Source organism: Schistocerca cancellata, chromosome 7 (assembly GCF_023864275.1).
Source record: "Schistocerca cancellata isolate TAMUIC-IGC-003103 chromosome 7, iqSchCanc2.1, whole genome shotgun sequence".
Classification (NCBI taxonomy): domain Eukaryota; kingdom Metazoa; phylum Arthropoda; class Insecta; order Orthoptera; family Acrididae; genus Schistocerca; species Schistocerca cancellata.
This window is the reverse complement of record NC_064632.1, coordinates 138,604,116-138,613,811: the sequence shown is the minus strand read 5'-3', so window position 1 is coordinate 138,613,811 and position 9,696 is coordinate 138,604,116. Positions and strand designations below refer to the sequence as shown.

The 9,696-nt window shown below is 43.9% G+C and overlaps 1 non-coding gene across 1 annotated transcript; it reads left to right on the top strand.

The window, feature by feature from the left end:
• Positions 1–1,199: 1,199 nt before the first annotated feature.
• On the top strand, positions 1,200–1,274 carry Trnat-ugu (transfer RNA threonine (anticodon UGU)). Its single transcript has one exon. It is a non-coding gene; the product is annotated as a tRNA-Thr (tRNA).
• The last annotated feature ends 8,422 nt before the right edge of the window (positions 1,275–9,696 follow it).

The following is a 9,696-nucleotide window of genomic DNA, read 5'->3' as shown; positions in this document are numbered from 1 at the left end:
AATGAACAGACACAATGTTCGAATCTGGGCGGTGGAGAATCCTCACGCATTCGTGCAGCAAATTCGCAATTCACCAAAAGTTAACGTGTTTTGTGCAATTTCACGGTTTAAAGTTTACGGCCCCTTTTTCTTCTGCGAAAAAAACGTTACGGGACACGTGTATCTGGACATGCTGGAAAATTGGCTCATGCCACAACTGGAGACCGACAGCGCCGACTTCATCTTTCAACAGGATGGTGCTCCACCGCACTTCCATCATGATGTTCGGCATTTCTTAAACAGGAGATTGGAAAACCGATGGATCGGTCGTGGTGGAGATCATGATCAGCAATTCATGTCATGGCCTCCACGCTCTCCCGACTTAACCCCATGCGATTTCCTTCTGTGGGGTTATGTGAAAGATTCAGTGTTTAAACCTCCTCTACCAAGAAACGTGCCAGAACTGCGAGCTCGCATCAACGATGCTTTCGAACTCATTGATGGGGACATGCTGCGCCGAGTGTGGTAGGAACTTGATTATCGGCTTGATGTCTGCCGAATCACTAAAGGGGCACATATCGAACATTTGTGAATGCCTAAAAAAACTTTTTGAGTTTTTGTATGTGTGTGCAAAGCATTGTGAAAATATCTCAAATAATAAAGTTATTGTAGAGCTGTGAAATCGCTTCAATCATTTGTAATAACGCTGTACCTCGTGTACGCGTTACTACTGTATAAGTGCATATCGCTGTAACCTCAGTGTAAGTCAGCGTAGCGTTCTTCACATTTTGTATCCAAACAGCTTCCATCTGTAACGCAGATGACTTCCTCAGCAGATTAATTAGCGGAATTTCAAAATCCATATGTGATTCTATATACTTATATGGATATGGTGTCTGTTCTTTCGGACATGTCCGAAAGAACAGACACCATTGATGATCTGCAGCCGTCTAGAACGAAATTAGAATTATGTCCGATAGAACAGACACCATATCCATATAAGTATATAGTTCTGGCAACACTGGCCACGACCTTCTTCTTCTGTGCGGATGCACACATATTCCCCGAACTCTTGCGGGACTTGGTAAGAATGTCTTCCACGAGTAATGAGTGTGTTTCGGTGGGACACTACGAATGTAGTGTGTGGACATACAAGTTGACAATGTGGGTCTCGCGGGAGGCGTGCGCGAGATAGTCCCTGCAGTGGCGCTATCCTCCGTGCCCTCGGTGGCTCAGATGGATAGAGCGTCTGCCATGTAAGCAGGAGATCCCGGGTTCGAGCCCCGGTCGGGGCACACATTTTCACCTGCCCCTGTTGATATATATCAACGCCCGTTAACAGCTGAAGGTACTAATATAATTCTAATTTCATATGTGATTCTATCGCATTCGTTCTGATGTGGCGGCAGGACAATTGCATCTGTCTTGAAAGAATTCTTCATACCGATGAACTTACCTTTACAAATCAAGGAAAGCTGAATCTGAGGTATATACATAGTTGGGCCGTTGAGAATCCGCACTGACTGAGACAGAATTAGCGTCAGAGACTGTGGAGTGTCAACTTTTGGTGTGGGTTTATTGGAGACTACTGGCTGGTACTGAAGCCATCTTCACACGGGCCAGGGCATTCAATGTACAACGCGCTGACCTGATCTCTACTATATCGCTGAACGCCCAGAAACGATCCGGCTTGTGCATACACTACACGATCCTCAACGTATTATACGTGTCTTCAGTGGATTATCCCACGGCCCAGCATTAGCTTCGTGACAGCACGTGAGCTACTTGTCAATTATCTTAAGAAATCCATTAACAGTCCGACTAGTCGGGCGACCCGTTGGTCAACCAGAGTGACTACCCATATGACCGTGAGTGGACACTGGCGACCTCTTGGAGCACCCTGCCTGCCTTTACCGATGGCGAAGTTTTGCAGAAGTTCGATATATAGAGCGTGGTTCAATGCGAGATGCTTTTAATAATTTCCACAACGAAACTCTGTCTCGGAATCTGCCAGAAAACTCAAAGAGATTCTGGTCACATATAAAGCACACCAGTGGCAGGACGCAATCAATACCTTCACTGCGCAATAACAACGGTGAAGTCATTGATGACAGTGCCACCAAAGCAGAGTTATTAAACACGGTTTTCTTAAACACCTTCACCAAAGGAAGACGAAGTAAATGTTCCCGAATTCCAGTCAAGAACAACTGCGAAGATGAGAAACATAGAAGTGGATATCCTCGGTGTAGCAAAGCAGCTTAAATCACTTAATAAAGGCAAGGCCTCTGGTCAAGATGGTATACCGGTCAGGTTCCTTGCACAGTATGCAGATGCAATAGCTCCATATTTAGCAATTATATACAACCACTCACTCACAGAAAGTTCCGTACCTAAAGACTGGGAAGTTGCTCAGGCTACACCAATACCGAAAAAGGGAAATAGGAGTAATCCGCTGAATTACGGACCCATATCACTAACGTCGAATTGCAGTAGGGTTTTGGAACATACACGCCGCGCGGGTTTAAGGCGGTTTAAGGCGCTGCAGTCGTGGACTGTGCGGTTGGTCCCGGCGGAGGTTCGAGTCCTCCCTCGGGCATGGGTGTGTGTGTGTTTGTCCTCAGGATAATTTAGGTTAAGTAGGTGTAAGCTTAGGGTCTGATGACCTTAGCAGTTAAGTTCCATAAGATTTCATACACATTTGAACACTTGGAACATATACTGTATTCAAACATTATGAAGTACCTCGAAGAAAACTATTTACTGACACATAGCACGGGGTCAGAAAATATCGTTCTTGCCGAACACAACTAGCTGGCTGGCTCTGAGCACTATGAGACTTAACAGAACACAATTAGCTCTTTATACTCATGAAGTAATGAGTGCTATCGACATGGAATGTCAAATTGACTCCATATTTTTAGATTTTCATAAGGCTTTCGACACCGTTCGTTACAAGCGTCTTCTAACCAAACTGTGTGCCTACGGAATATCGCCTCGGTTGTGTGACTGGATTCGTGATTTCCTGTCAGAAAGATCACAGTTCGTAGTAACAGACGGAAAGTCAGAGTAAAACAGAAGTAGTATCCGACGTTCTCCAAGAAAATGTTATAGGCCCTCTATTGTTCCTGATCTATATTAACGACGTAGGAGACAATCTGAGCAGATTACATTATTTGCAGACGTTGCTGTCATTTACCATCTTGTAAAGTCATCAGATGACCAAAATGAATTGCAAAATGATTTAGGTAAGATATCTGTGTGGTGTGAAAAGTGGCAATTGACCCTAAATAAAGAAAAGTGTGATGTTATTCACGTGAGTACTAAAAGAAATCGGTTGAATTTCGATTACCGATGTGTCACAAACATCTGAAGGCTGTAAATTCAACTAAATACTTAGGGATTACAATTACAAATAACCTAAATTGGAACGATCACATAGATAATGTTGTGGTTAGAGCAAACCGAAGACTGCGATTCATTGGCAGAACACTTAGAAGGTGCAACGGGTCTACTACACTTGTCCGCCCTATTCTGGAGTATTGCTGTGCGTTTGGGATCCGTATCAGGTGGGACTGACAGATGATATTGAAGAAGTTCCAAGAACGGCGGCTCGTTTTGTATTATCGCGAAATAGGGGAGATAGTGCCTCAAACATGATACGTGAATTGGAGTGGCAATCATTAAAACAAAGGCGTTTTTCGTCGCGACGGGATCTTCTCATGAAATTTCAATCACCAGTTTTCTCCTCCGATTGCGAAAGCATTCTATTGGAACCCACCAACATAGGGAGAAATGATCATCACGATAAAATAAGAAAAATCAGGGCTGGCACAGAAAAATTTAAGTGCTCGTTTTGCCCGCGTGCCGTTCGAGAGTGGAAGGGTAGAGAGACAGCTTGAAGATGGTTCATTGAACCCTCTACCAGGCACTTTATTGTGAATAGCAGAGTAATCACGTAGTGTAGATGTAGATGTAAATGTAGATGTAGATGTAAATGTAGATGTAGATGGAGAGTGGGCTGGCAGGTAGCGCTCGGAATAATGTAGTTGGAACCCGCCGTTAGGAACCGACGCACCTAGACCATGGATCCGACAGGGAGCCCATCATCCATACACAAGCAAGCGGATCAGGGCTGACAATGTCGCCGAGCGATTCTGCGGACCAGTCAGCCTGTGTATGGGCAGCTTCAGAGTCCATATTATTCGTAGGCTACGCCTTAGCACGCAGATGTCGACACTCCGACCCAGGAAATTGCCGCTGCTGCAGTGTGTCCCGCCTTTAGCTCTACTGTGCGGTCCACTCATTCCGCGACTCCTTCGGGCACTGTGAGCACCTCGGACACTATTAAACCAGCTCAGGTTGTCGGTTACGCTGAGCATCAGGTAACATGGCCGTGGGCGCACCTAAGTGCAGTGGCTCTTTTCTGCCACTATACACCGATTTCATAGAACCGATTGGCACTTACATATCACTCTACCGCCATGACACACCGGCTGTGGAGGACCACACGTCTTCCTTGTGTCAATTATGTAGCTGTAAAGTGATCATTATGCTCTTGTAGATTCTGTTGTGGACTACAAGGGCTATTATTGACAAATAACAAATGAATGGAACAATGTCGTAAGAACTATTGTAAGCGCCATACACGAATATTTTAAAACACTGAAAGCGAATCACGGGCATAAGATCGTCTTTCGTGCAGGACGTTAACTTCTTCAGTATGGGAACATTCATTATATTGAGCATCTACGACATTCACACATTTTCACGTTACTATGCCATTTCCAAAACTGATTAGACTCAGGGAAGATACTGTAAACTTGTTTCTGTTACAAACTTGCGAAAGATGACGTACTATAACTATTTCATTATCATTTGGAGACTACTCAAAGAACGTTATCTGAAGTTACTGGCGGCAGAAGAAAAAGAGCTGATGACGATGCAGAAGGTGAAGGAAAATATAAGCCATGCGATATAAATTACGGGGAAAATCGGATAGAATAATTCAGCGCAGAAAATGCTCCGACTCGAAAACAACGCAAACAGACGCTCCTATAGAGCTAAAATATTGTTCAAATGGCTCTGAGCACTATGGGACTCAACTGCCGAGGTCATTAGTCCCCTAGAACTTAGAACTAGTTAAACCTAACTAACCTAAGGACATCACACACATCCATGCCCGAGGCAGGATTCGAACCTGCGACCTTAGCGGTCTCGCGGTTCCAGACTGCAGCGCCAGAACCGCGCGACCACTTCGACCGGCCCTATAGAGCTCCTGAGTACCATTATCGACAATGGTAGAGCTAAGAAAAAACTGGGCTAATATCAAAATGTGATATAAATGACCGTATGTTTTGATTGCTTTGACTTAGAAGCTTATTGACATAACTTTTAACTTAACCTCTACCTTTTCCTGAGCAAAAGAAAAGGTCATAACAGAAGAGCAGACAAACAGACGGACAGCAAATGAAAAAAAAATCTTTTTTTATGAAATAACTACAATTGGCTCCTTGCCAAATTTCGTTGTTCCAATTGAAAGGAAAGTACATTAAAGGTTTTAATGAGTGAGTTTGCGAGTATCCAAACACGTGACGTAAATGGCTGTATCTTTTGGTTGCTTTGACTTATAGGCTTAAATTTTTTCCACCCCCAAGTAGCCGTAGACCTTAGTATATGACATAAGTTTCAACTCGATGCCTTCGCCCGTTCCTGAGAAGCAGAGGCCTTAAGAGATGGACGGACAAATGGACGATGAAGAAATCCTGTAAGAATTCTGTTTTTACTTGAGTTGCGCTCTACCAAAACTACGGTTTGGTAGATTTCGTAAAGTACAAAAATGACGTAGTAAACGATAGGACTACCGGTAGTATTTGTACGACTGGTAGGGAAAGAAACAGAAACGAATGGGCAAAAGACAAAATGGGAGACAGCGACTTCTATTTGTTTGGTTGGTTGGTTGTTGCTTTTGTTTACAACCAGAACCGCACATCGGTTAGTGGTAGTCCATTGAGTACTTTTCATCCTTACAGAGTATAAATTGCAGTTTATAAGTACTGAACATTACTTCATCGCGTAGCTTCTGTTCTTTTATGTAGCCAAAGCAGATATTCCTGGTGCAAGAACAGCTTACATGCACAGAGATAAACAAATCTGTATAATTATTGAATTTGTTTTATTTTCAGCCGGCCGCAGTGGTCTAGCGGTTCTAGGCGCTCAGTCCGGAACCGCGCGACTGCTACGGTCGCAGGTTCGAATCCTGCCTCAGGCATGGATGTGTGTGATGTCCTTAGGTTAGTTAGGTTTAACTAGTTCTAAGTTATAGGAGACTGATGACCACAGATGTTAAGTCCCATAGTGCTCAGAGCCATTTGAACCTTTTTTTTCAGTAGAATGTTCTTCATCATGATCAGAGGCAAGAGTTTCCTGCTCTTATCAATAAATGCGAAAGTTGTTTGTGAACAACAGAAGTAGTGAAGCCTTATTTTTTAAGTAAAACCTAAATTAAATATCGACAGTTTCAATTTTGCTATAAATATTGTTTATTTTTAAATAACAGGACGGAGGATGGAGGATAACTATGTAGCATAAAAATATTCCATATGTTAAGTGGCCCTTTATACATCCTCACTCAGTTTCTAAACGGTTCACTGCTTCTGGTTTGTAGGGGAATCTAGAAAACACTAATCGCATATGTACGAGGGTTATTCGGAAAGTAAGGAACGATCGGTCGCGGAATGGAAACCACAGTGAAAATCCAATGAAATTTTGCATAGGCATGTTGGGCAGTTTCTCTAATATGCCCGTTGATCGGTTTACGTCGTTTTTTTTTTTTAATTCTGACACACAGGGAGCACATATACCTAGAACAATAGTGTCTCCCGCCAAGTACGAGGGCATGGTGAGAAATTTCGCCTGAAGCTATGCAGCCAACATTACATAACTGTTGTGCATTTTCTTCTTCAAGACAATTCTTAGCCGCATTCTGTAGGAGCAATGGAGCTGCTCCTGCATCGTTTTCAATTGGAAGTGTTTGATTACCCACAATACAGCCCGTAATTGTCTCCCTCTGAGTTTCATCTCTGCTCACATGAACCACTGGCTATGAAGACAACATTTTGGCACAGTCAACGAGCTGGAGGCCAGCGTAAAGAATTGGAGGAAAGCACTGGCGGCTGCCTTCTATAACTAGGGTATAGGAAAGTTGATAGAACGCTACGACAAACGTCTAAGTCGTATCGGCGACTATGTAGGTAAGTACCTGTAAGTTGTAGCTAATTGTCATGAATATAACAGTTTTGATTTTCACTGTGGTTTCCATCTCGCGAGCTATCGTTCTTTACTTTCCGAATACCCCTCGTAAATAAAGCGGGCGATATGAGGTAGTACCCGATAGGTATGCAACACATCATATGTACAAATGAAGCGGGTATCACCTTAAGTGACCAAAGATATTGGGAAAACTACCGCAGGTTACTCTTACTTACGATGTTCTACAGTAGCCTACAGCAGTTTTACAACTCTAGTTTTTACGTATTAAGGTACGCAACCCCAAAAAGGCAGAAAACCACACACACACACACACACACACACACACACACATACATACATAAACACACAAACGCTAGCGCAAGCGCCTGAACCAAGTACATACGAAAACCCTAATAATGGGAAAGCTAAAATGTGCGCTGGAAGGAAAAAATGAAGCTGGAGAGCGGGAGAGGGGTGAGGCCGGGTCGCCCGCTTATGCGAAGTTGGCGGCAACACGGCGCACCCTCCACCAGATGGCGTGCCTGGCATTCACGCCAAGGCGCAAGCACTCGTCTCGCCAACTTCGCCCGCTTACGTCTGTCTGTTCCGGCATCGAAAAACTTTCCCCGGAAAGCGGTGGGAATGCGCAGAATTTGTATTCGGGTCGTAAGGTCGGCTCGGCACACACACGACTTTCCTCCTGTCTGCCGTCAAGGACGCCCGGCGTGAACAAACATCTGCACATCCGCGAGACGTTGTACCCGCGAAACGAATTCACCTCACACTCATTCCGACGTAGCGCCCGTCCCATGTCTAAGTCAATAAAAGGCCGTATTCATGGTCTGGAAGCAGTGGCTGTTGCTCAAGCTGTACACTGAGCAAGCAGTAAAAGAAACCAAAGAGAAATTTAGGATGATGATGGTGATGATGATGATGATGATGATGATGATGATGATGTTTGGTTTGTGGGGCCCTCAAATGCGCCCGTACAGAGTCCCAATTTTTACACAGTCCAATCTAGCCACTGTCATGAGTGATGATACTGATGATGTTGATGAGGAGGAGGAGGAGGAGGACAACACAAACACTCAGTCCCCGGGCAGAGAAAAGGAAATTTAGGAAGGGAATTAAAGTTAAGGGAGAAGAAATAAAAATTGTGAGGTTTGCCGATAACACTATAATTCTGCCAGACAGCAAATAACTAAGAACAGCTGTTGACCGAAACGGTTAGTTTCTTGAAAAGAGATTACAAGATGAATGTGGACAAAAGTAAAACAAGAGTGATGGAATGCAGCCGAATTAAATCAGGCGAGGGAATCAGATTAGAAAATGAGATTCTAAAAGTAGTGGATGAGTTTCGTCAGTTGGGCAACAAAATAATTGATGATGGCCAAAGAAAAGAGGATATAAAACGCAGTCTGGCTATACCAAGAGAAGAATTCAGTTTTTAACAACTTCCGGAGGTATTTGTCTGGAGCACAGCCTTGTACAGAAGTGAAATATGAACGATAAGCAGTTCAGACAAGAAAAGAATTACAGCTTTTGAAATGTGATACTACAGAAGAATGCTGAAAATTAGATTGGGAAATACAATAACTAATGACGAGGTACTGAATCGAATTGAGGAAAAAAGAAATTTATGGGACAACTTGAAGAAGATGTCGGTTGAAAGGTCACATCCTGAGGCATCAATGAATCGTCAGTTTGGTAGTCGAGAGAAACCATGGAATGAATACAGAAAGCAGTAGAATGTAGGCTGCAGTAGTTAATCAGAGAAGAAGAGAGTTGCACAGGATGACTGCTGAGGAGAGCTGCGTTAAACCAGTCTTGGGTCTGAAGACAGCAATAACAATTCGTGGCAATGTTCATCTACATCGGCATCTACATAAATACTCCACAAGTCACCGTTTGGTGCGCGGTAGAGGGTACGCTCTACCACTATTAGTCATTTCTTTTCCTGTTGCACTCGTAAATAGACCGAGGGAAAAACGACTGGCCGGCCGGGGTGGCCGAGCGGTTCTAGGCGCTACAGTCTGGAACCGCGCGATCGCTACGGTCGCAGGTTAGAATCCTGCCTCGGGCATGGATGTGTGTGATGTCCTTAGGTTAGTTAGGTTTAAGTAGTTCTAAGTTCTAGGGGACTGATGACCTCAGAACTTAAGTCCCATAGTGCTCAGAGTCATTGGAACCATTGGAAAACGTCTGTCTGTATGCCTCCATGTTGTTGTTGTTGCCTCCATATGAGCCCAATTTTCTCCTATGTCATCTTAGTGATCTTTACGGGAAATGTGTGTCGGCGGCATCGGAATCATTCTACAGTCAGCCTGAAATGTCGGTTCTGTAAATTTACTCAGTAGTGTTCCTCGACAAGTATTTCGTGGATTCCCATTTGAGTTCCCGATGCATCCCTGTACCACTTGCGTGTTGTTCGAAAGTACTGGTAACGAATCTAACAGCAGGCCTCGAGAC